General features: G+C 34.7%; 1 pseudogene; it reads left to right on the forward strand.

Annotated features, from left to right (window-relative positions):
- LOC123850756 (Y-box-binding protein 1-like) overlaps window positions 1–9,316 on the forward strand; it is a 158,129-nt pseudogene extending 148,813 nt beyond the window's left edge.
- The last annotated feature ends 18,386 nt before the right edge of the window (window positions 9,317–27,702 follow it).

Raw genomic sequence — 27,702 nt, forward strand, 5'->3', positions numbered from 1 at the left:
ATCACAAAGCTGAATGATTGAGTAGTAATGAAATGGTAACAGAAAAAAATGAGAACAAAATAAAAGAAGGGGGAATATATTTTATATTAAGAAAACTTTTTTACCTTTATTTCTTTTGTGATAAAAAACTCATTTATTGCTAAAAATATTTTTTGAAATGTTTGTTTTCAGTTTTTATTGTTTTTTTGTTGTTGTTGTTGTTGTTGCATTTTTACTATGCCAGAGGCAGCAGAAACATAGCTTAAGTTAACTAACATTTGTTTTGTGTTTTATCAGTTCTCTACCCCCATTTTAGTAGGTCGTTATTTATTATCCCTTTGTCATGTGATCTAAAAGGGATACACAATGTCATAAAATCTCAAGCTCATTATATTTTTAGAGCCATTTAGCTTAAGTTTGAAACCATTTCTGCTATGCCATGAGACTGAGAATTTTGTGAGATTCCCCAGGACCTTCAATTCAATTTCTACTTACTTGTCATGAAAATATAATAATTTGTTCCACAAGGCAAGATTAGAAAGAATTTCTTATCCTGGCTTCTTTAAGGGAATAGAAAAAATAAGCAGCAAGATATATCCCCAGAATACAGTTCTTTTATTCCATGGTTGTCTACTTTTTTAAGTATGATTCACAGAATTCTTGGTAGATATGGACAATAAATTTTCAGAAGGCCCACCAATTTACTTTAAATTTTATCAGGAACAAGAGTACATTTCTCTTTCCTGTTCTCACTTAAATACACATCTTAGTTGTAGAAAAGAAATACCTAAAAGCACCAAAGAAAATAGCCTCTTTTCCAAGATGGAAACTCAATTTTTCTGGAACTCAGATACACCCATGTTGGCCAAATTTCTTCTTTTTCTTTTTTAATGATTTCTCCAAAGTAGGAACCCAAATCACTTTCAGGATATTTTTAAACACTGGTTGAATTCAGGAAGAATTTTTTTTTTTGATTTTCATTTTTGGGTTGTAATTTAAAAAAAAAAGAATTCCCATATATTCCTTTGGTGTGTGAAATATATAATTCAAGGCCCAATGTTGAACTCATGTGAACTAGTAAATAGAACCTCTCAGTTCTTCTGTATCCTAGAAGACTCTGGATCACTTCATTTAAATAGACTAAAGAAGAGCCTTAATTAATGGGTAGAATGCTCATATGAATTAATGATATTTATCATGCATTTCTAAAAACATTTGTTTGCTCTTGTAAAACTAATATCAGATGGGTTTGAGCCAATTTTCATTACAGACCACTTTTCTAGGTGTCAAAAGAAATCTCTTCACGTCTTCTGTAGCTCTGAATGGGCAGGAGATGAACAATTATCTGAATTGACCATGTATGAACAAAGAAATGTCTGTTGCATGCACATAGCTTTTGAGTCTGCCATCTTTCACAAATATCTCTGTAAGAGTCCCTGAGTAACCTTCTCCTTTGACTTTATGCATACCCAGGTCTTTCAGACATCAGAGCCTTATAAAAGGAAGATGGATCCTGCCTCATTCTCCAGTCTTCAGATTGAGATTTATACTCTCATTTATATATTACCAGTTTCTAGATCTCAAAGAAATATTTCCTTATTTATTCTTGCAGAAGGCCAGTATTTCTACCCTGAGTCAAGGATAGACTATTTCTTGAACTACAAAGTTATAAATTAATTATGTTGTTTTTCTCAAGAGTTGGTTTCAAATCTTTGCTCTCTTAACCAGAGTCCAACTCTTACCCTAACTCTCACTCTACCAGCATCCTTAGTACTCTTCTAGGGGATATATCTCACTGTTTTTCTTATGCACTTTGCATAAAGTTGGAGGACACTGCTCTCATTTGGGAGGAAGACAGCTGCTAATAACTTAGATTTAGGAAATAAAAAAATCCTTCTCATCTAATACATATCTTTTTTCTGTTGTTCTACATTTTATATACTGTGAATTGGATAAACAGTAGATAGAATATAAAACCTACTATGTGTGATATGAATTTTATATCAATGTCTAGGAAATGTGAAAAGTAGTAGAGCCTAGTGATTAAATACGTGGTCTTTAGCACAAAGCCTGATGGGTTTAAATTCTGAGCTCTTTCCCATCAGTCTCATCACTAAGGTCATTTATTTAATGTCTCTGAGTTCATACTAAATTAAATGAAAGAGAATAAATACTCAGTTAAATAGTCATAATATCACAGACCTATAATATTTATTTATTCATGCATTTTTCAATGAACAGTTAAATATTTTTATAAAAATTACCATAAAACTACTATAAAGGGTCCATGTATAGCATCACCAGTGGTCGGCCAATGAACACAAAGCAGAGGCCAGTATTTCAAACTGAATCTGAATCTGATCAAGATTCTCTATCAACTCTCGGTTTACAGGAAATACAGAGAACAGAAGGACTTGTTGAACTCCCCCATGAGGGTAAAATCATTGAAATCCAACTATGAACATGTTTACAAGACTACCAGTTTTCCTTTAAAAAATAAATTACAAGTAAAAACAGAAAGAGAGAAAGGTGAATTCAATACCCATAAACATTTCTTGAGTAATCTACTAGAGGAAAAGCTTTATCTACCAAAGTAACAACTAAGAAAACTTCAGCAAACGAACTGAGGGTGAACTTTTTAAAATAATATAAAATGTACATGTAATACTAACAGAAAGGTGAAAAACAGAGAGGAAGACTAATGTACAAATGTTATGTGTTGTAATGAAGTTAGAAATAATATAACTTAAAAAAAATAAGGATAGGGAAGTAGAACAAAGGAAAATGAAGTTCATTATATTAGGAAAAAAGGGGTGTCAAAAGATATGGATAAAAATTAATAAGCCAGATAGTAAAAGGTTAAAGAAGCAAGCAGGGGTCTGAGGTAATCTAAAACTTTAAGTATAAATAAATAAATATATATGTATTATTATATATTCATATATGTATTCACATCTTAATATACTTATGTAAAATAATAAATATCTCATAGAAAATAAAGCATAGCAAAAAAACAAAATATGTATAATTATAAAACATTATAGCAGAATTGAGATCAAACATATGAATCATAGCAACATATTAAACTCACTTCATTCACCCATTAAAATAAATTGCTTTCAATTTGTCTTAGAAAACAAGTCTCCACTATATGATGTACATAGGAGACATATTTATTTATTTATTTATTTATTTATTAAGATTCTTTTTTTTTTTTTTTTTTTTTTTTTTATTCATGAGAGAGCGAGAGAGAAAGGCAGAGGGAGAAGCAGGCTCCCAAGGAGCAGGGAGCCCGATGCGGGACTCAATCCCAGGACCCTGAGATCATGACCTGAGCTGAAGGCAGACGCTTAACCATCTGAGCCACCCAGGCGCCCATAGGAGACATATTTAAAACACAGTAATTTGGAATGACTAAAAAATAAAAGGAAGAACAAAAATATTACAGGAAAACAGAAACAGAGAGCAGCAAGTAATGCAATTTCAGACAAAACAGAAAACCAGTCCAAAAATATGAAATGTGACAAAGAACACTTTTCAGTTCTAAAACACTTTTCAATACAAGTTAAATTGAAGCTATAACACTTATGCATATTCATGCCCCCATTAACCTACTACTTTTATGAGAAAAAACTACAGGATGTGTAAGTAGACACAGAATCACAATAATACAACTCTCTCACTCCAAGACAGATCAGATGGACAATAAAAGGCAACAGAAAATGTAGAAAATAGATATGATAAACCTTATGGATATATATCAAAACTCTACATGCTGATAATAGAGACCACTCATTCTTCTCAAGTGTCCAGGGTACATTTACAGAAGTTGATTATATTTAGGTAACAAAACTCAAGAATTTCCATAACAGAGAAAGACAACTACCATATGATTTCACTCATATGTGAAATTTAAGAAACAAAACAAACAGACATGGGGGAAAAAAGAGGAAAACCAAGAAACAGATTCTTAACTATAGAGAATAAACAGATTGTTACCAGAGGGGAGGTGGGTGGGTGGGTGGGGGGATGGGTGAAATAGGTGATGGAGGTTAAGGAGGGCACTTGCTATGATGAGCATTGGGTGTTGTATGTAAGTGATCACTAAATTCTATATCTGAAAATAATATAACACTATATGATAACTAACTGGAATTTAAATAAAAACTTGGAAAGAAAGAAAAAAACTTTCCATGACAAAAATATTACAAAGGACAGTACTGGTCATAATACAATAAAACTGGAAATCACTAACAAAAAGAAATTGTTCCACCCAGGAAGTTAAAGAGTTAAACTCTTCTATTAAACATTTCTTGAGTTAAAAAAATACAAACTCAAATCTGAATTGTCAAAAGCATAATGACCATAAAAATACTACATATTAGACTCTATTGGATATACTTACAGCAGTATCTAGCACTAAACATGTTTATCAGAATAAATAAAATAATAAAAATAAATTGCTTAAATTATTAAATTAAATTAAACTTTTTCAAAAGAAAAAGGAGGGGAGGGAATCAGATACAGTGGAATTAGCAGTTTGGGGGGAAATTTGTGAAGGGAATGGAGCAGCCAGGAAAGGAGTAGTAACACAGAGGGAAAGGAGAAAAGGAATACTAAGTGAAAGAGTACCTGAATAGTGAATTTAAGAAAAGAAATGTCAAATATGAAATTGTAAATTGTCTTACTCTGCAGTATGTGATACAAATTCCTCCCCCATTCTCCTGTAAAATAATCCACAAAATCTTCAGTAAACTTCCATGTCTCACTAATACTCCTAACTGAGTAGTTTCAAACAATACAAGAGGCTTGGCTAACTATCTCATAGGAGATTAAATTTCCTGCAAATTCCAGAAGTCTAGAGGAGGAACAATGCTTTTTTTAGGCCACAGAATTAAGATTTATAAAAACCTTACCTGTATCCTATGGGACAGAAAGATACCAGATGGCCTCTCTCCTCTAGACATAAAGTGTACATATATAAATATGTAGTTTCACTGATGTGGACATATGATTGCTGCCTGTGAGTGTGTGTGAGTGGTGTGTGTGTGTGTGATTACATGTATAATGAATGTATGGTGTGGAGTATTAACACCACAATGAAGAGAATTCCTTACCCTTGTCAAATTGCATTGACTTTGAAAAAAATGAAGACCACCCAAATGAGAACAAGCAAAGGGTATTTTTTCAGAGCATGACATAGCAAGAAAGTCAGTCACAATCTGTGAATGGCAGAAACGTAAAAATAGAGAAGTGGGGAAGCTTTAGAGCAGAGGAAAGGGAAAACTTCAGGTAAACATGTTTTCATTGGAGGCTACTGGCATGGGGAAGCTAGAGGTGGGCTGAATAAAGGTGGGGTGTCCCATGGGATTGTTTAAGGGAGCACTTTTGGCTATGTCTAGTTGGCCTTAGTTGGAAGTAGGGGAAAAGTACAACATTATGGAAGCTGTCAGTTATTGATCAAGTTTTGGCTATTTTAGGTGATTGCTACAGAGGTTGTGGTTTGACTTCTTGGATTGGTTGCTACAAAGACTGTTGGTCAGAATTCTGCTTTTTTATATAAGGACATGGCCATCTGTATATCCAATCTCTCAAACTGTTAAAAAATGTGTCATGGATTAGGCACAAGAAAATCTCTATATACATTGAACAGATGAAATTTAGATCTTACTTCATCTCTGACCATGAATTATTACTAGTAATTATTCATAGATAACAACAAAATAAGCAATAGAAACCTCAGCCTCCCAAAACACAAGTGCTCTGAGATTCATCACTGAACAGAGAAAGAAAAAAACATAAAGAAAATAAGGGCTTTGATATAAATTACACAAAAAAGGAAGCAAAACAAAAAGTTTAATTCTTAAAAATAAATTAAAAAACAAAAGTGCCATACATTATATCTTAAAAATGAATTTAGTACTCAACTATAAAAAGGTGATGTACAATAAATAAATCAATCCAAAGAAGAAATTAATGTAAGGGAAAGCAGAAGTAAATAAATAAAATAGCAAAATAACAGTGCTTGGATAAAACAAAGTTAATTCTACTTATAACAAATCATTAAAATATATATTCACTATACCACTGAACCAAGAACATAAGATATTAAATAATATTAAATTATTAATATTAACTTATTAATATTAAAAAATACATATTCAGGAGAAGAATGAACATATAACTATTATTAGATCACAATGGAAATTGGATAATAGGTAAATATTAATTAAATGGTATTCCAAAAACTCCACGTGAAAATCACCTTTTAAAGGAAAATATAACCCTTAAAAATGCCCTAGGCTAAATGGATTTATTGGTAGGAACTGTGAAGAATTCAGTTAATAAATAATTATATTATTTAGTATGTATTTTGTAATAGAAACATTGTTTTAAAACTTTTCAAATAATTATGACTGTGACATAACCTAACACTAAAAAATGTTTAAAAAAAAAGTATAGATACACACACGTATGCAAACGCACGAGAAATCTACAGACCAGGATTGGCAAACCTCAACCAGCAAGCCCAATCCAGTTTACTGCCCATTTTAGTGTACCAAATTTTATTGAAAAGTGACCATGTCAATTCATCATCTCAGTTGCACTGAGACTTTATGACTCACAAAGTCCAAAATATTTATTATTTGGCCCTTTTAAGAAAAAGTTTGCTGATCTTTGCTATAAACTAATTTCACATGGAATTGGATATATAATATTACCAAATAATATATCAACACATCAAAACCCATATTATTGCATTACAAAAATTGACTCTGACAAAATTAATTCTATAAATGCAAATATATTTAAATGTCTGGCTATTTAAAGATACGAAATAATCACAATTTTCTCTTCCATTCTTGCTATCAAAATATTAGATTTAATATTAGTATTGTGGATTGAAGTAGGTGATATGATTTGACTCAGAATTAAATTACCCATGGGCACCTGGTGTCTCAGTCGGTTAAGCATTTGACTCTTAATTTTGGCTCAGGTCACGATCTCAGGGTTGTGAGATTGAGCCCCACATTGGGCTTTGTACTGGGGGTGGAGCCTGCTTAAGATTCTCTCTCTCCCTCTCCCATTGCCCCTCTCCCCACTCTCCCTCTCTAAAAATGGAAAGAAAGAAAGAAGAAAGAAAGAAAGAAAGAAAGAAAGAAAGAAAGAAAGAAAGAAAGAAAGAAAGAAAGAAAGAAAAGAAAGAAAGAAAGAAAGAAAGAAAGAAAGAAAGAAAGAAAGAAAGAAAGAAAGAAAGAAAGAAAGAAAGAAAGAAAGAAAGAAAGAAAGAAAGAAAGAAAGAAAGAAAGAATTAAATTATCCTTCCCAGCATCAGACCTCAAGTTTGCAGGGAACAAATTTGCCCAGGTAAATTTAAGTCATATAGAAGCAGATAATTAATATAGGTACTTGAGAATGAAGTCCACTAAATGACAAAAAAGGAAGAAGCTCACTCATTCATACCCTGTACTTTCTCCCAATTTTAGAAATCTTAAAATTCACTATTTTTCAGTTGCATAGACCTAAAGAATTTGATGATGAGGAAGTCCCTACTTTATGCAACAGCATGAAATGGCTGGGCGTAAGAGAGAATGGTTCCTCTTTACTTAACAATAAGATATATACAATGTAATTACTGCTAGTATTTTTTAGAAGTATTCAGCCTACTTCAGTCAATGACACATAAATTTGGTAAAAATTCAACATACACTCTTGAATTATAAAACTCTTTTATAACTCAGGGAAAAAAAGGAAAAATAAAATCTGCAAATGCTATAGTTAATGACAGTCTTGAGCAGCATTTTCCAAAGTATGTTTCATGGACGAAAAAATCCCTGAAGATAAACAAAATTAAATGTTTTTTTTTTTTTCTCAAGTAAGTTTTAAAAACACTCAACTATATTCAGTATTTAGGAATTTCCAATGCAGTTTAGTATATTAAAGGTTTTGCTGTACTTAACTATATATTTATTAAATATGTGACTATGTTTTATTTAGAAATTCCCAAACATAGGGGCACCTGGGTGATGCAGTCAGTTAAGCTTCTGACTCTTAGTTTTGGCTCAGGTTGTGACGTCAGGGTTGTGAGACTGAGTAACCCTTCAAGCCCCGCACTGGGCTCTGCACTCAGCACTCAGTGGGAAGTCCGCTTGGGATTCTCTCTCCCTCTCCGTCTGCTCTTCCCACTCATTCTCTCTCAATAAATAAATAAATCTTTAAAAAAATTAAAAATTAAGAAATTTCCCAAACATATTTGAAGAAGAAAGGTCTTTCAATCATTATCCATTATTTTACTATTGAAATGATGAAAAAGAAAGTTTCTTTTTTTTTAAGATTTTATTAATTTATTTGACAGAGTGGGAGAGAAAGTGTGAGAGAAAGCACAAGCAAGAGGAGCAGTAGGGGGAGAGGGAGAAGCAGGCTTCCCGCTGAGCAGGGAGCCTGATACAAGGCTTAATTCCAGGACCCTGGGATCATGACCTGAGCCGAAGGCAGACGCCTAACCAATTGAGCCACCCAGGTGCCCCAAAAAAGAAAGTTTCTAAAGAGAAAGTATAAAAGTCTAAAGTATATTAATCAGTAAAAGGCATATATGTGCAAATGAATATACCTATGTATATGTAGAAGCAAAATCAAGTGACATATTAACACCTGAAATAATGTTAATTACAGATGTGAAAAACCTCTGAATAAATCTGTACATTTCTACAGATATACCCCAAAAAAATATTTAGCATAAAAGTTGATATATTCCATTTTCATAACAGAAATATTTGTTATTTCAAATCTGCCAACACCCTCCAAGTTAATTCAAAATTTACTTTGCTCCTTTCAAAAGAAGTAGAGAATTTAAATAAATTAGAAAGATTCAGTAATATTTTTTAGTAAAATTTCTTAAATTTAAAACAAGCATTAAATGGGCTTAAAAGCAGATTGACTATCATAGATTAAAAAAAAGTAAACTGAAAATAGGTCAGTAGATAAAGTGAAGCAGAGACATAAATATTTTGAAGAAAAGAAAGAAATACAGCCTAAGTGACTCTGGGATCAATACCATATGTTTTAAAATGCATGTTATTGTGGAAACAGATGGAAAAGAGGGTGAGAATGAAGAAAAATACATGGAGGATATGGTCAATATTTTTCAAATATGATAAAAACTCTCAACTTACAGATTGAAAAATATCAACAATCCCCTGCTGGAAAAAAGAAAAATAAGGCTTTTGTGAGTGAGAGCAAAAACAAGAAAGAGCTAGAGAGTGAGAGAAAACCCATGCTTCAGTACATCGAAGAGAAATTTCTGATAAACAGTAACAAAGATAAATCTTCAATGTGATCAGAAGGAGGAAACACATAAGATATTACCTGTAGGGAAACAATATTAATGACAGCTGTCTTTTTAATGAAACAGATAAGATGCAGAAGATGATGAACATACCTCTATAATGTACTAATAGAAAAAAATAAATATGTCAATTTAGAAATCTATGTCCAGCAAAATCATTCTTGAAAAATGAAGGCCAGTAAAAGAATTTTCAGAAAAATAAAAGATGTGTGGTTCTGTGAATGACAAACACTTTCTAGGAAAAATGCAGAAGGATATTCTGTAGGTCAAAGGTAAATGACACAAATTAAAAACTCATATATAGAGAGAATACAATTATTGATAAACATGTAAGTAAGTACAAGATATTTTTTCCTCTTAATTTCTGTAGAAGACAAATGACTCTTGGGGAATGAGTTAAAGCAGCTGGCCTGTAATCCATTTATTCACTTTTTTTTTCATTTATTCACTTTAATTGGGCATCCAGGGGCAAATAATAGAGATCAGGTGACTTAACATGGAGGTTACTCTCCATGTTATCTGGCATGTTAAATAGACTAAGGATATTTGTTAGAAGACTCCTTACTTATCAGATGACCTTAGGAAGGTGTCCCTAGGTAAGGATTACTTTTGTTAAGGAAGAAAGTATGAGAGCAGGAAGGAAGGAGTAAAGAAAGAAGAAGAAAAAATAAGGGAGAAAGAGAGGAATGTATTTCTAGGGAATGTTGCATAAAATATATAAGCCTCAGAATTATGACTGAAAATTTCATAAATTAAGTTTCTTTGCTGAAACTGCACTTTGGAATCTTACTTATGATTTGAACACATGTCCAACATGGGAAGGAAGGATGCACTGGGCCATGTGAGATGTTCTCTGAACTGTGTTGTGAGTCAAGGATTGACTATCCTTGAAATTATTAGTAAAACTGGACACTGGTACAGTTCTTTAATTAGATTGAGTGTGATTTGAAAATCCAATCAATTATGATAGCACAACTACATAAAGTAAAAATAATGATTCAAGCTAATCAACATATCAGAAGTAAAATATTACACTGCCTAATTTTACACCTTATTCTAATGTTACATTAATCAAGAGAATGTGTTCTTGCTTTAGGTTGAAAAATATAATCAATAGAATATAACAGAGGGCTCAGAAATAGAATGACACTTACCAAGTTAATTGACTTTTGACAAAGACCCCAAAACAATTCATTGTGGAAATGAGAAGCTCTTTTACAAATACTGCTGGATTAACTGGGTAACCATATGGATAAAATTAAGCTCCCACCCCACACTATATACATTAAGTCTTATATATATCCAACTCTTAAAAATTTTAATCATGCTCAAGCTGTGAAGGCACTCTTCTCTCCATCTCTTACCCTCTCTTCTCTTCCTTTTCTCCCTTCCTGTTTTCCCTACCTCCTTTTGTTTTCTTCCTTTTTCTCTTCTTTTTCTCCCTTCTTTCTTTCTTTCTTCCCTCCCCATCCTTCCTATTCCTTCCTCCTCCCTGACTTCCTTTTTTTTTTACGTTCTGCATTTCTGACTTCTTAACCATTTGAATGATCATTATCATCAACTTAAATCTACTTTATATAATAAAAACAAATGCATTTTGCATCCTGTGTTTTACACTAACCATTCTTTAAAATTATTATAGAACTGAAGCATACAGAGCCATATATGAGATTTGCTATTAGAATATTATATTATCATTGTTTTTCTGTTCGTTTTTAACCAAGTTTTCAAGCTAGGGCAAAATTTAAAGATGGTCAAAGTAGCTAACATTTATTCAACTTGATATTTGTTTCTATAATTCCAATTAGAGAGTTTGATTAATAACTGTGCCTTTGCAAAGCCTAAGAGTATTAATACAGTCATATACATGTCATGGATGAGTTCAGTATTATTGCTTAAAGTTAAGAGACACAACTTAACAACTAGTATTGTTTTACTGACATGATATTGAATAATGTGTATTCTCTGGCTTTTATTTTTACCCCTGTCCTTAAGTGTGTTACCTGGCAAAATAAATTAAACTTACTAGTTACTTGGTATATTTTGTACTGTTTGAACAAAGATTAAAGATATTCAACTAAACATGAACTATTCAAGAATATACTAATGTGCCTATTTCTCCTTTCCTTTTATATCTGAATAAATCTTTGCAGTTTGGGCACAAACACATTTCAGTAATTGTTGTCAATTTAAATCTATGCTTATATCAGCTCTTAGAACATAATATCACTTCAAAATACTATGAAATTGATAGAAAATCACCAACCCCCCCCCAAAAAAATCATTCTTACTCTTGACAAGCTCCCTGCATAGTTCACATTTCTGCATTTTAAATGGTTTTCTTATGCTTTGTGGCCTTCTCTAGTAAAAACCTATAAGCTGATTCCCAAATGGATTTGACATGCTAACAATAGGAGTACTGCAGGATTTTAAAATCAACAACTTCATAAAGACCATTTCTCACAGTATGGTGACATTTGACTTTCAAATATTAGAATGAAAAAAAAAAAGGATTTATTAGCTATTAAAGTGATCCCTCTCTGCTGCCAATGCAAAACAAAAATCAGGTTTCCAGCATGCCTTTTATGTTTGCTTCGATATAGACAAGCATATTTTTACACTAGAGAAAGCACAGAAATTCTTATCCAAGTTCTGTAACAGATTATGTGACATTCGGTTTTATTATAAAGCTAGAATTTTGTTTCATTAAAATAGAATCACTATCTTTTTAAAAGCACATGCTTATTTATTGTTAAATGAAATCTCATAATCCTGTCAACCTGTCTGCCATAATCATTTGTGTTAATATGCACCTTCCCATTAATCAGTCTCTGAGTATTAGGACTGTCCTTGACCCCTTATTTCACATGAAGCAAACTCAACCCCACCCCCAGCCCAGGACCTAATCAAGCAGGACTTAGGTAGAAGTACCATATGTACCAGCTTAAGGAAACAGTCCCATTGTATGCCCATGGTCCTGGTACAATTACTAATAATGTCCCCATTGAATCTTGAAGACCACTTTAGCAATAGCTGCTTGCAACAAATCTGAATTTGGCTCTATTTTCTATATCTGAGCTGTATATCTTTCCATAAAGATCCAGAATTATCCCTGAAGCTTGGCTTAAAAAACTGATACAGATAGAGAGAGAGAGCCTATTCTCACTACTAAGCCTTTGTGCCCAATATAATGGTTTCAGTAAAATTGAGGATCTACCTTCATTAGCTATTCCTTCCCAGCAACTGAGTTGAAACCCCTGAAACTCAATCCACAGACTTGAAACTCACGGTGTGGTGATTGTTTTTCCTGATACACACTTGCTTAACTGTTTTTACATTCTGCCATTGAGTGGCTCACTTTTGTATTGAGGAAGCTGCAAAAAAAAGTCTCCTAAAATGTTCACAAAAATTCAACACAACAGGTCTACACTTCCGGGATGCCCACTACTTTCATGGAAGAGCAAAGTTGTTGCAGTATGTTAACTGATACTCTGGAATCATTTCAGAAAATTGTCATTTAGTCTACATCTCCAGTACTGATCTCCCCTCCATTAATGTGTATCCTTTTAAGTCCTAGTACTTTGAATCTGCCTGTCCCACACAGTTAACCCCTGACTACTAAAATGTTTGTTGCCTAAGATAGGAAAACAGATAATTGAGAAGATTTCACTTTAGTTGGAGTGTCTTTTTATAAAAAATAGACAGTCATATAAACAGTATGTACTTTGAACTTCTTCCCAGGAGAATAATTGCTATTGGAGTATCTAGTATTTGCTATGACATCACTTGATCTTTTACCACCATTATATTTCTTTTTCTTTCTCTCTTTTTTCTCATAACCCTGCTATATAGATATACTATTCTCAATTTTTATACAACAAAATTGGATTGCAGAAAGATTAAGGTCACCTGCCTTGTAAGTGGGGAAACCAGGATTTGAAAGCCAGTCATCTTTATACTCTGTGATGTTGCCTCTAAGCAGAGAATAAAAGGCCTTTCTGTCCCTCACCACCTCCAAGCAATTGCCTCTGACTTCTCCAGCGTAAATGGTCTCACTTCCCCATCATTTCCCTATCAACCCCACATGCTGCATCTAATATAATATTTAATCAGATAAAGCCTTGGGTTGGTAACTATTTCACACATATATATAATTGCTCCCTAATATTACTGTAAGCTCTGTAAGGGCAAAAATACTCTTTTCACTAATTTTTTACTTTATGTAGCAACTAGCACAATGCAAACACATCTGGCGAATTCCTGCTGAACTGAATTTGGAAAAATAAATTTGTGTGAGTTCCTTGCATGGAAATCTCTTTTCAAATCGAAGCACTTTTATAAATATTTAACACCTATTTTCAATGTCAGTGTCAGGTCCGTCTTGTATTTCTTGATAATTGCAGTACAAAGGCAGACAACATAATGAATCTCTCTCTCTCTCTCTCTCTCTCTCTGTCCTCCATACCTCTCTTTCTGCTATTGGGATTAAACACCAAATTCAATTTATGGAGATGACTTATTTTCAAACTCTTGTACCCATTTCCATTAATTCAAAATATATAGGTAAAATATAGGAAGCAAGTGTTCTAAACACAATAGCAAATAAATCATTGATAAAACATGTTGGAGTTGAGTTCTTAATAGTTTTTTTTTCTAAAGTCAAAACAGTACATCTTTCTTCAACTAGGATACTTTACTCACAGATTATCGAACATATTATTCAGGAAAATTCACAAATTATTTAGAACTTTACAGGTGAATATTTTCATAATGGTCACTTCAAAAAAAATTAGCCTCTAGGTTATCTTTTTTAATTATAGTATGTCCATAACAATAGATAAAATATGCAGTAGATGTGATATAGGACAAAAAATTATACCTAATCATACTTTTGGTATTAAGAATCCCTAAGATCATAAAAAAAAATATTAGTGACAGTGATAAAAAAAGTCTCCTAAAATGTTCACAAAAATTCAACACAACTTTGCATAATATACAAATATTAATTATAAAACATTCATTGAACATGGTACTGGATCAAAGTGGCTTCCGTATGTTCATGGTACTGGTAATAATAATGTCAGATGAATGGGCATAAACTCCCAGTGATCTTTTGGAAAATCCAGAATCTAGTTCTCAAACCTCTGTAACTGTCCACATTCTCTTGCTTTTTGGACATTGCCAGAGCGTTACAGGAGTTAATGGAAACTTAATCCTCCTTGTAACATGAGCTGTGAGTAATAGAAAAGACAAGACAACAAAATGCTTTGTCTAATTTCCTAGCTAAATTTAATAAATTGAAAGGCAGTTCTTAATCGCCTAAGGGATGCTCCAGCTTTACTCACTGTCCTTTAGCTTTAACTTTGATTGTAATTAAAATTTAGATATGTCATCTTCAATTTAAATCACCAGAGATGGGTGTTGTTTCAAGATTACTAGGCTTTTGCCTCATCAGCCGTTAGTGATGAGGCATATTTGACTGGTTATTATTCTCTCTATATTCCCCTTGAAAATACACTGACGTGTGCTATTCAGAGGATAACCATTTCCCTCTTGGTCTTAGGAATTTGTGAATCAACCTAATTAGAAAGCTTGTTAATGTGTGAAATGAGTTTGACAGATATGATCCAAGCAGTTGTAAATATTGCCATTTTTTTCACAAGATCAATATTGTTTTCTGTACACTATTCTCCAGTGGTGGTGTTGGCAGTGTGTGTGTGGGGGTGGGCATTAAAATGAAAATTAATGTTTGACTGAAAGACCCAGAGAGTAAGAGAGTCCAGTGTTACATTCAGCATGAAAATTTTCCCAGAGAGAAAATAGAGATTATTCTCCTTGTAAGAACCAGAGAGATTTTCCAAAACCTTAATTATACAATATGTCCTCTCTTGGACAAAAATGTTCATAAATTCCTATCACATTTAGAAAGAAAATGAAACTCTAATCCTTTGTAGAAACTCCAATCGAAAAGACCCTACATTATCTGGTTTGACTCTTTTTCTGACCTCATTTCCTACCCATTCTTTACCTTTCTAACTCAGTTTCAGCCACACTGACTTTCTTGATAATCCTTGAACAAAACAAGCACATTCCAGTCTTTGCAGGTTTTGCTTCCTCTTGCTCATGTCATATATTCATTGCTAGCACATATCTCCAGGTATTCTCATGGCTGGCTTCTGCATGTCCTGCTCTAAGGAAGGTTTCACCACCACCAACAATAACAAATAGAGAAATATATCCTGTCAACAAAGCTCCACTGGAACAATCCCCGGCTTGGGGCTGTGCATCTTTTAATGGGCTTCTTGAATGCCTACCATACCATCTTTTATCACCTACTATTTATCTTCTAAATCTGCTTTTTCTTTTTAACAGTCATCCTTACTAATTACAAATAACTACAACACATACACACACAGACACACACACACAAACAGATGCAGATGCTTATCTTAGAGGACTTTTCCCAGAATGGCACTTGAATATAAAAAATTCCCAATGGATATATAATGTAATTAAGAAATCAGTCTTTTTCAGGGTCACCTGAATGGCTCAGTTGTTAGACCATGCAACTCTTGATCTTGGAGCTGGATGGAGAGGTTATAAATAAATAAACTTAAAAAAAGAAATCAGTTTTTGTCATTTTAAGGCATTGAGGTTTTGTTTCTGTTGTGTTTTGTTTTGTTTTAGAGAGAGAGCATGGGGGAAGGAGCTGAGGAAGAGAGAGAATCCTAAGCAAGCTCCACACCCAGCATGGAGCCTGACACAGATCTCACAACCCTGAGATCATGACCTAAGATCATGACCTGAGCGGAAATCAAGAGTCTGACGCTTAACTGACTGAGCCACCCAGGCACCCGAGACACTGAAGTTTTGATCCTGTTTGTTAGCAGCACATACCAAGCCCATCTTAAATTGGTCAGGTTTAATTTCATTTTACTCTATACAGAACAGTAATGGCCACAGTACAATTTATTAAAATGTGCATCTTTTTCTGTCTTCCAATGCCAGTTCTAAAGTAAACTCAGTCCTTATATCTGTGTGCATTTAGCTACATAATCTCCTTTGACTCTTTTGCATCCCTAGAAGGTAACGATCTTCCTTGTAGTAGATGACAATGCAGAGTTTAAAACAGGTTAAACTTTTACCAAGGTTATTTTGTAAGGGGTAGAACCAAGAATGAGACCAAAATTAAGATTAAGATTCTGTGCTCTCAGGCTCCTGGGTGGCTCAGTCAGTTAAGCGTCTGCCTTCGGCTCAGGTCATGATCCCGGAGTCCTGGGATCGAGTCCTGCATCGGGCTCCCTGCTCAGCGGGGGGTCTGCTTCTCCCTCTGCCCCTCCTCCCCACTTGTCATGCTCTCTCTCTCTCACAAAAATAAATAAAATCTTAAAAAAAAAAGATTGTGTTCTTATTGTTACATTATATTCTGGGCAAATATATGTGTCTGCGGGGTTAGTAAGCTGTTGTAAAGTGCAGTTTGTAAAGTATGCTCTGGTGTAATTTAAGATTTTTACTTTCCTTCTCACATTTCCAACAAGCATTGGGGGATTTTTTTTGATATTAATTGTGGGAATCTGATCAGGCTCCCAAAGGTAAATCTCACAATACTCTAGGAGCTTCCTGATGATGAGGTCTTCCCTGAGTTTTTCATATTTCAGTTTTTCACAAAGAGCCTCTAGCAGTTTATCAATTATAGTTCAGGTTTTCCTACTGGGGCATTTTTTGTCATGGGTATTTCTACTTGTGATTCTCTGCTCTGGTAAGCTATTCTGTATTCTGTATTCACCTGTCTTTTTAATTTTAGGGGTAGCAGTTTGCCCTGTGTCCTTCCCTCTCTTATGAATCCAAGCAGAGTTGATTTTTCAGTCTGTTCAGGTACTTACTTGTTGTTAAACGAAGTGGCAACTTCCAAGCTTCTAACAGGTAGAACCAAAAACCAGAATTCTGTTCATTTTTTTTTTCAGTTTATTTTCTTCATTTTCCAGATTGGTTTAATTTTATATTCTGTCCTTAAATTCACTAATTCTATCCTCTGTCATCTACATTTTATTATTAAACTTGGCCAGAGATTTTTATTCTAATTTTTATGATTGTATTCTTCAGTTCTATAATTTTCATGTTTCTTTTTATATATTCTGTTTTTTGCTGAGATTTTCATGTGTTTAAATGAAATTTGTATTTAACCATTGAAGAATTTTATAACAGTTGCTTTAAAATCCTTGTCTTAGAATTCAATATCTGGTTCACTTTAGCATTTGTATCAGTTGATTATCATTTCATTCAAGTTGTGATTCTCTTGATTCACGGTATGACAAGTGACATAGGAGTGTACCCTGGAGCATTAGAGGTATCCCAAGGCCAGGGGACTTTTCATGAAGGAGGGGTATGGGAGGATCTCCCTACCAGCGCCCCCTGGCTGCATGGTGCCTCTAAACAGGGGAGGATAGCCGCAGCCAGTAGAACTATGAGGCTTCCCAGATCAGGCCACTTATGGTGGTTAAACCATTTTGCTAATTCTACACCCTGCTTATTGTGACTGAATCATTTTTTCTAGTCCTTCCTGCTTGTCCTGATTTCTCTGAGGACAAGAGGACAGTCAGACCTTTCCTGCACCAGGCCACTTGCTCTCACTGGGTCTATCCAGGTGGTTCTCCTAGCCGGCTCCATTTGTTTGGTGGAAAGGGGAGTCAGTCTCAAGGCCTGGCAGAGAATGGGAGTCCTTCCCTAGGTGCTTATTTTTGGCAAGGCTCCCACTCTATCTCCCTTAGCTGATTTAATAAGACTCATTCAGTGTTTTCAGAGGGGTTTCCATTCAATTCAGGGCCAGAATGAATGTACCTGGGCCCACCTAATTATTAGGTTGGAAATCAAGAAATAAGAGGGCTGAGCAGCCGTCCTCTGTTGGGTGGGGTGGATATAAGACACTGCTACTGCACTATTCCTCCAGTGCAAGGGTCTCAAGCCAGTTCTCCTTCTCACTACGTTTCAGGGGTCTTCTTCAGTTGTTAAGCAGAGCTTACAAATATAAATATTTAGGAAAATTCTCAGATGATTCTGATAGGAGGTAAACAAAGTGCAAATAAATTGCAACTTTTGACACATATAATTTCTAAACATGGCATTGATTATTTAACCTGAATTGTTTTAACTCTCTTTTGCATTTTAATAAATATTTGACTTGCATGTGTAGTTTTCAATACACATTGCAGGTTTTAAAGAAACTAAATATACCAATAGTAATTATGCTATTCCCAGGAATTTATTAATTCTTTAGAGCTAAATATTCTCAATACATCCCCATAAACTTCAAAGCAATTAAGGACTGGTGATAAGATATCCCTCTGAGGTTAGTTTCATTAAATAATGTCTGAAAAGAGAAGAGAATGAAAAAACTTTAGGTTTAAATGATCAAGTTAGCAAGAACAGACTTGAGATTTAACTGTGTTCTTTATACAATGCTGTGAAGAGATCTTCTCTTGATTATAAGAAATAAATTCACAGACCTATAGTCCTGAGTTTAGTAGAGATAACCAAAAAATGTGTAATTTGTCTCCATTGGGAATTTCTATGGTGTGATTTGGTGGGTTTTTACCTAATTTTATGATGCTAAAACTAACATGGAAACATATCTCAACACATTTTGCCCTTGATTAATAACAATTTTAGGTTGCTATAATTACTCTGAAAGAATTCAGGATTGTGTTCATTATAATTGTGCTTTTATTCTGCATGCCTCTATATTTCATTGGGAATAAAAGGAGAATCAATTCCCTTCTTTCCTAACAAAAGAATTTTTTGTAGGAAGTAGCAATGACTGCCTTCTGAGAAAAAAAAGAAAAAGAAAAAGCCTTCAATCCAGAGAAAGAAATAACAACCTGCTTGTTAATTTTTATTCTATTCCTCAGTGTGGTTTTCTTATGGAGAGACACAGAATCACAGCATAAATATTCAAAGGCCGGCACCCCATTTCTCATCTCTGTTGATTTTCTGTTCTTTTCAAAGTTAAGTGATAACAGCTAGCACTTTTACATTAATAAAGCCTACTTTTTATAAAAGAATAGATCATCCTCTTGCCCCCTAAATATTTCAGCTAATGTAGATTTTAAAGATTTTATTTTTAATTATTTGACAGAGAGAGACACAGCGAAAGAGGGAACACAAGCAGGGGCAGTGGGAGAGGGAGAGGCAGGCTGCCCACAGAGCAGGGAGCCCAATGCGGGACTCGATCCCAGGACCCTGGGATCATGACCTGAGCTGAAGGCAGACGCTCAACGACTGAGCCACCCAGGCGCCCCATAAGCAGTCTGTTTCTTTTCCTTTTTTTTTTTTTAATATTTTATTTATTTATTTAATTGACAGAGAGAGAGACACACATACAGCGAGAGAGGGAACACAAGCAGGGGGAGTGGGAGAGGGAGAAGCAGGCTTCCCACTGAGCAGGGAGCCCGATGCGGGGCTCGATCCCAGGACCCTGGGATCATGACCTGAGCCGAAGGCAGTCGCTTAACCAACTGAGTCACCCAGGCGGCACTCAGCTAATGTAGATTTTAGAGCAAAAACTTTGTTTTAGAAAAAAGAAATATTAAGCAATTCTGAAAGATGGTTTTAGAGCAATTTAAAAATAAAACAAAGGTGGAGGCGCCTGGGTGGCTCAGTCATTGAGCGTCTGCCTTCAGCTCAGGTCATGATCCCAGGATCCTGGGATCGAGCCCCGCATCGGGCTCCCTGCTCCACGGGAGGCCTGCTTCTCCCTCTCCCACTCCCCCTGCTTGTGTTCCCTCTCTCACTGTGTCTCTCTCTGTCAAATAAATAAATAAAATCTTTAAAAAAAAATAAAAATAAATAAAAAAATAAAATAAAACAAAGGAAAAGCAAAGCATAATAAAACAAACAACAATAGTGTTTAATAAATGATAGAGTATGTAAATGGAAAGCAATAAAACTCTTATCCTGAGTATGTAAAATTACTGAAACAAATTTCAAACATTGAGTATTGATTTTGATCCAAAAAGCCAAGCTATCTCTTTCCCAACTTAGGTAGGGTATCTTGCAAATAGTTTTCAAAATTAGCATACCCATACAATATATGCTTAGCCAATCAAACTTACATGTACCTCACATGTGATGTTTCTTATCTTTCCTATCCTGATTGACACTATCTTGATTAACAATCCATAGCCATATTCTCTCATTTGTTTTTCTTTCCAACACACTTGAAAGACACATACACACACACACACACACACACATGCACTATGCGAATAATCCTTAACTGGGAAATCATATTACTGGACAATCTGAGAAAACCTTGATATGACACTCATTCTCCTCCCCCTCATCCTAGCTGCACACACACAGTACAGTTCCTATTTCACCCCAGACTGAATATCACAGATGGGAGCAGAAAGAAAACAAGTCTCTCTCTTGTTTGAAAATATTAATAATTTTTAAAGTGTCTAACTTAGATATGACTCAGACATTAACTATGTGGTTTTGTGTCTCAAAGGCAGGACAGTTCATGCTAAGTTTCCATTTCCTTTCACACCAAACACGCATACACAAACAGCACACACATACACATACACACACACATACACAGATGAGAGCAAGGGCAAGAGAGAGAGACAGAGAATCTTTATAATTCCTGGCTTGGATTTGGCTGTTGGGACTTTAGGACTGGTTAACTAGACTTTGAAGATGAAGAGAAGCATCTACCCTATAGAGCTAGTTCTAAACAACTGCATCAGAGATTTGTTTCCTCCATTTTCACCATTCATTCTTTCAATAAATATTTATTGAGAGCTTTATAGACACTAGACATTATTATCTATATTAGCACCCATATAAACAAAGTAGAGTTTGATGGTAAGTAATTAAGAAGGTGCTGAAGCTTCATGAAAGCAACAAGTTAGACTGTAGGGCAGCTAGTTTACAGAAAGAACAAGGGGAAAAGATAGCTAAGAAGAGCACTTCTGGTGTCAGAATAAACCTCAAATATAAGCCTTAAAAATTGTCTCTTTAAATTTTAATTGGATCAGACTGTGGAGCAATCTGTGTGCCAGGTCATTGTCAAAAACAGTACGCAATCATCCAGCAATTAACAGAAACTTGGAGCCAGTGTGATAACCAACAGAGCCATACAGTTTACCACAGAGATCAGGAAAGGGACAGTCAAAAAGAGTCTTGCTAAAATCACTGTTGTCCTAGGGTGACAATGGGCATGCCCAAGACTATACTCTCTAAGGAGTGACATGAGAGGCTTCATGCTACACAGGAACTAGATCTCACTAAAATCATCCAGCCAAATTACTAAATAAACAAGAAAAGAACAAACAAAAAACCAATAGGAGCACCTGGGTGGCTCAGTCAGTTAAGCATCCAACTCTTGATTTTGGCTCAGGTCATGATCTCAAAGTGGTAAGATTGTGCCCTGCATTGGGCTCCATGGCTTAAGATTCTCTTCCCACTCTCCCTCTCCAAAACCAAAACCAAAACCAAATCCAAACAAAACCAATAATGCACCTTGAAGATTAGAGGAAACTATAAGTAGAATGGCTATAATACATTATCTAAAGTGTCCAGTTTTCAATAGCAACAACAAAAAATATGAGAATCCAAAGAACCAGGAAAGTATCACCTACACACAGGGGAAAAAGACAGATAGCTAAAACAGTCTGTAAGAGAACCTAGATATTAGACTTACAGATTTTAATTATGAATATGCTCAAAGAACTAAAAGAAACCATGATTAAAGAAGTAAAAGAAGGACCGATGAGAATGACTCATCAAACAGATGACATAGAATATAAAGATCAATACTATCAAAAAAAGGACTTAATAGAAATTCTAGAGATGAAAAGTATAATAACTAAAGTGAAAAAATAAAGGAGTCAACAGCAGATTTGAATAACAGAAGGATCAGTGAACTTGAATAAAGATTGATAGAGTTATACAATTCAATGAAGAGGAAAAAAATGAAGAATAATGAAGAGGTCCTGAAGGAAATAGAGAATAGCATTAAGTGCTCAAGCATATGCAGAATGGGCATAGTAGAAGGAGAAGAGAGAAAAAAAGGCAGAAAAATTATTCCAAAAAAAATGGCTGAAAACTTTCCAAATTTAAAGTAAAACATTAACCTATACACTTGAGAAGCTCAACAAACTATTAAACATAAACACATCATAGTAAAACTATTGAAAAACAAAGAGAAACTCTTACAAGTAGAAAACGAACAAATGCACAACCCCCCCTAAAAAATTCATCATATAAAAGGAAACCCAATACAATTAGAATCTGATTTTTCATCAGAAAAAATGGTGGCCAGAAGGGCATATTCAAAGTACTAGAAGACGAAAGAAAACTGTTAATGACATTATGTCCAGCAAAAGTACTTTTCAAAAATGAAGACAAAATAAATATTTTACACATGAACAAAAACCGATGGAATTTGTTGCTAGCAGACATACCTTGCAAAAAATACTAAAGAAAGTTGAAGGCAAGTGATCTAAGTAATTCAAATCCACAAATGAAACAAAGCACTGGTAAATGTAATTATGTACTGATAAAAAGTATGTAAGTGCATATTTCTTCTCCATTATTCCTTTAATTGATTTTAAACAAGAATATAAGCCAATGTGTGTGTGTGTGTATTGTTGGGATTATAATATATAGAAATATATTTGACACTTAGAAAACAAAGGAGGTAGGCAAGATCAGAAGCCTACTGAAATAAGAAATTTATACCAGTTAGTAACTCAAATCCACAGAAACAAATGAAGAAAACCAGAAATTGTAAATAAGAGTGTTAATGTATCAAACCATATAAATATTTAATTGTTTTTTCTCTTCTCATCTTAAAAAATACATTAAATTATATAAAGTAATAGTTAAAACTATGTGCCATTGGTTTGTACCATGTACAGATACAATATGCATTATAAGGATAGCACAAAAGTGGTAGGGGAGGGAACAGAGCTATTCAGGAATAACTCTGGGAGGTGGCTGGGCATGGGAGGACCAGCACCATTACATTTTTCAGGCTGCTGACTGCTGTGAGTATAAAACAAAATCTGGCTCTTATACAAAGACCTTGTGTGTGCATTTAGGACAAAGTTAATAAAGATAAAAATTAGAAACCTAACATTAGTTGTAGGAGTTCAGAAAACAACAGGAATCATAGAAGTAGAGAAAAAGAAATCAGAGTTGCACTGTATTTAATTAGGCTGTAGAGAGGGAAGAAGGCATTGGTCCATGTAGGGCTTTATAAACCATAGACTTTTTATTTTCCCTCAAGAATCATGGGAAAAAGATTTTAAAGTGGCAAAAATTTAATAAACTACTTTCAATTTTTAAAAAAATGTATTTAGGTGCCATAATGATGATAATCAAGGGTTGTTTAATAAATGGTATGTGAAAACTGGTTTATACATGGGGATAAAAGAAACTGGAAATCTGCCTAAAACTACCTATAAGAATGGATCTCAACAAGATTAAGACTACTAAAGCTGTAGTGATGCAGGATTGGGGAAGGGTTTCTTAAATAAAACTCAAAATCAAGAACTATATGGCAAAATAAAGGTAAATTTTGGGCGCCTGGGTGGCTTAGTTGGTTAAGCGACTGCTTTCGGCTCAGGTCATGATCCTGGAGTCCCTGGATCGAGTCCCGCATCGGGCTCCCTGCTGAGCAGGGAGCCCGCTTCTCCCTCTGACCCTCCCCCCTCTCATGTGCTCTCTCTCTCATTCTCTCTGTCTCAAATAAATAAATAAAATCTTAAAAAAAAAAAAAAGTCAACATACAGATGACATTGGCATTGGGAGAAGGTATCTGTAAAATCTAATATGGAATGAATATCTAAAGAGAAACAAACGGACAAAAAAAAAAAAAAAAAAAGACGGCAATTCCCCTAGAAAAACTATAACCATAACTGGAAAGTGGGCAGAGTAAAGTCAATAGAAGCACTAGATATCCCAAAGTTTAGATGATATATAGAGAAATAATGATAGAAGTAATTGGATAAATACTCACTAAAACAAGAACGTAATATCACTTTACAACTACGGTATTGGCAAATATTTGAAACTTAAGGTAATGTCATAGGTGGGCAGGAATGTTGTAGAAAACAAACAAACAAAAAATAAAACAAAACCCACAAAACTCTTCTACATGGGAACAGAGAATAATGCATCCATTCTAGAGATCACTTTTGGGATACTTAGTCCAGTTAAATGTAGGAATACCCTATGACCTGACACTTCTTCTCCTAGTGTATACCAAAATAAGAAATGCACACAGGTACATGGGTGGCCTTATGTGAAGATGTTCATTGTGGGTCATGTGTGGTTTCCAGGAGTGAGAGGCAATCTGGAGCTCATCATTGGGATACTGGTAAATATAATGTGGAGATCTGAGAAATACACTGGAGGTCAAAGGATGATGGAGCATCATAACTGAGTCAGAAGGAAAGGTCTAGATGTGCATACATAGTGATTGAAACATAGACACGTTGTTTTTACCAAAAGAAAAAAAAAAAATGAGGCCTAGAACCCAGTATCAGTTAGTTAAAATAAAAGTCATGGACATAAATCAACAATACACACTTTACAAAATACAAAAAATACACATTAAGCACATTAATGGATGTGTATGGGCGAGGCAGGAAATAAGAGTATGGGATTAAGATGAAGGGAATAAATAAATTGGTAAATTAAGAAAAAGGCTCTTCAGGCACTGATAATGATAATGTGCCATGGAAGGAAGAGGATAATTTAATCTAATCCTCTGCATGTGGAAGGAAGGGAGGAAAAGATAGGTGAACCCAATACTCTGGAGGAATTTTATGTCAAACTTTTTAAGTTCCCTGTCTCACTCTTTTAGAACTTTAGCATAGGAATAAATGATTGCTAATATGATAAATTAAAATATTACTACTAAATGTAGCACAATTATATATATAATACATAAGATTAAAATATATATACTCACATAATGAAATATACATATATATTAAATGTAGCAAACTGCATTTTACATAACATGTTTCATGAGTTGTCTTGCCTGCAATTTTGACAATTTTGAGGTAAGTGCTCTCCCATTGACGAAAAATGTGGCACTCAGAAAGACTGAGTGACTTGTTTAATAAGGTCCCTCAGCTAGGAGAGATGGGACTGAGACTAAATCTAGGCCTTCTGCCTATATCTTTGAATTATATACTGTGGTGGGAATGAGCTCTGAGGTTTTAACCTATTACAGATTCTACTTAACAACAGGCAAGGATCCCTGGGGCTTTACTAAAAGGAAGGAAAAAGCTGGAGAGTGGAGAAGCAATTATGCCAAGGTACTGAGATAATACAAAACTTTTTTTTTTAATGTCTTAATTTATTTGGTGCCAGCAGGATTTTGGAACCCTCAAAGTTGCCTTATTCTTCCTGTTTCTAGAGTTGGTCCTCCTAAAAGTCATCTGCTAAAGCAGGTCTCTGCACAAAACCCTGACTAATCAGGTTTCATCATTTGTGTAAGACAAAGGATGTTTAAAGAGGCAGGACACTATGATCCAGAAATGTAATACATGCTAGAATATAAAATAAATATTGACAAGAAGGAAGAGCCCTACAGGAACTGCTTCCCCAAGGCAGTACAAACACAATCAACTGCTGGGTGGTTGATTTCAGTTTCAACAAGTTACGTTTGATGTGGCTCTAATAAAATATTTAAAAAGGGGGAGAAAGAGGACGCCTGAGTGGCTCAGTCGTTAAGCATCCGCCTTCGGCTCAGGTCATGATCCCAGGGTCCTGGGATCGAGTCCCACATTGGGCTCCCTGCTCGGCAGGAAGCCTGCTTCTCCCTCTCCCACTCCCCCTGCTTGTGTTCCTGCTCTCGCTATCTCTCTCTCTCTGTCAAATAAATAAATAAAATCTTTAAAAAAAAAAGGGGGGGGGGAGATATAGATGTACTGAAAAGAAGGAGCACATGCACCCCAATGTTCATAGCAGCAATGTCCACAACAGCCAAACTGTGGAAGGAGCTGAGATGTCCTTCAACAGATGAATGGATAAAGAAGATGTGGTTCATATATACAATGGGATATTACTCAGCCATCAGAAAGGATGAATAGCTACCACTTACATTGACATGTATGGAACTGGAGGGGATTATGCTAAGTGAAATAAGTCAGTCAGCGAAACACAATTATCATATGGTTTCACTCATTTGTGGAACATAAGGCATAGTACAGAGGACAATAGGGGGCGGGGGGAACTGAATGGGAAGAAATCAGAGAAGAAGACAAACCACATGAGACTCTTGACTCCAGGAAACAAATTGAGGGTTGCAGAAAGGGAGGTGGGTGGGAGGATGGGGTAACTGGGTGATGGGCATTAAAGAGGGCACGTGATAAGATGAGCACTAGGTGATATACTCAACTAATGAATCATTAAACATCGTATCAAAAACTAATGATGTACTATACCTTGGCTAATTGAATTTAAATAAAAAAATAGCAAATAAAAAAAGGGGGAGAAATGAAGCCCCAGAATTTTGCTAATTATTGTACTCATTTCTGTGGATACAACGGTAAGCAAAATTAACGTGGTTCTTTCCATTATGGAACCTATAGTTTAGAATGAAAAACAACAGCAATAAAATATGATGTTTTTTGCACAGACTACAAAGTGCTATGAAGTATGAAGAGGAGATACTAAATTGTTGGATCTTTGTAGATAATATTTTCCCTTTTTGATTATGAGGAGCTTTGAGCATACCTAAAAAGTAGAGAAAATAGGACACCCCATCCATACCTCCACCCACTTCTCTTTTGCCTTTATATGAGGCATCATGTAATTTCAAAAGTAAATGTTTTAGTATATACTTTTAGAGAAATGGGGAATCATTTTTAAAATAACTATTGGTATAAATTTAGAAGGATTCAAAAATGCTGAAAATGTCCAAACTCTCTTGGATAGCTAGTGGCACTAATTAATACCCAGACTATATATTTTTGCCTTGCATTTAGTAAACTTGCTAGACTATTCTGTGTATTCAAATATCTATAAATAGATGGAAAATCTCTAGTTTTTATTGGTGGTTTATTATTTTGTTTATTAACTCATTGGTTAAGCATAATGTTCTCCTATTCAAAATATAAATTTAAAAATTACAGTTTAATAATAGTAATATAATACCTGCTGGAGGAGAAAAACTTCAGTTGAAAATGGAGGATACATATGCAGAGCCCTTTCAAAAGAGGATGCAGAGTTGTCTTAGTCTGTCTTGGCTGTTAACAGCAAAAATACCACAGACTGGGTGACTTGAACAACAAACATTTCTTAACAGTTCTGTATCCTGAGAAGTCTAAGATCAATGCACCTGCGGGTTTGGTACC

This window comes from Mirounga angustirostris, unplaced genomic scaffold, assembly GCF_029215605.1.
Source record: "Mirounga angustirostris isolate CCGP_5_RB_7025 unplaced genomic scaffold, mMirAng1.0.hap1 SCAF_10, whole genome shotgun sequence".
NCBI lineage: Eukaryota > Metazoa > Chordata > Mammalia > Carnivora > Phocidae > Mirounga > Mirounga angustirostris.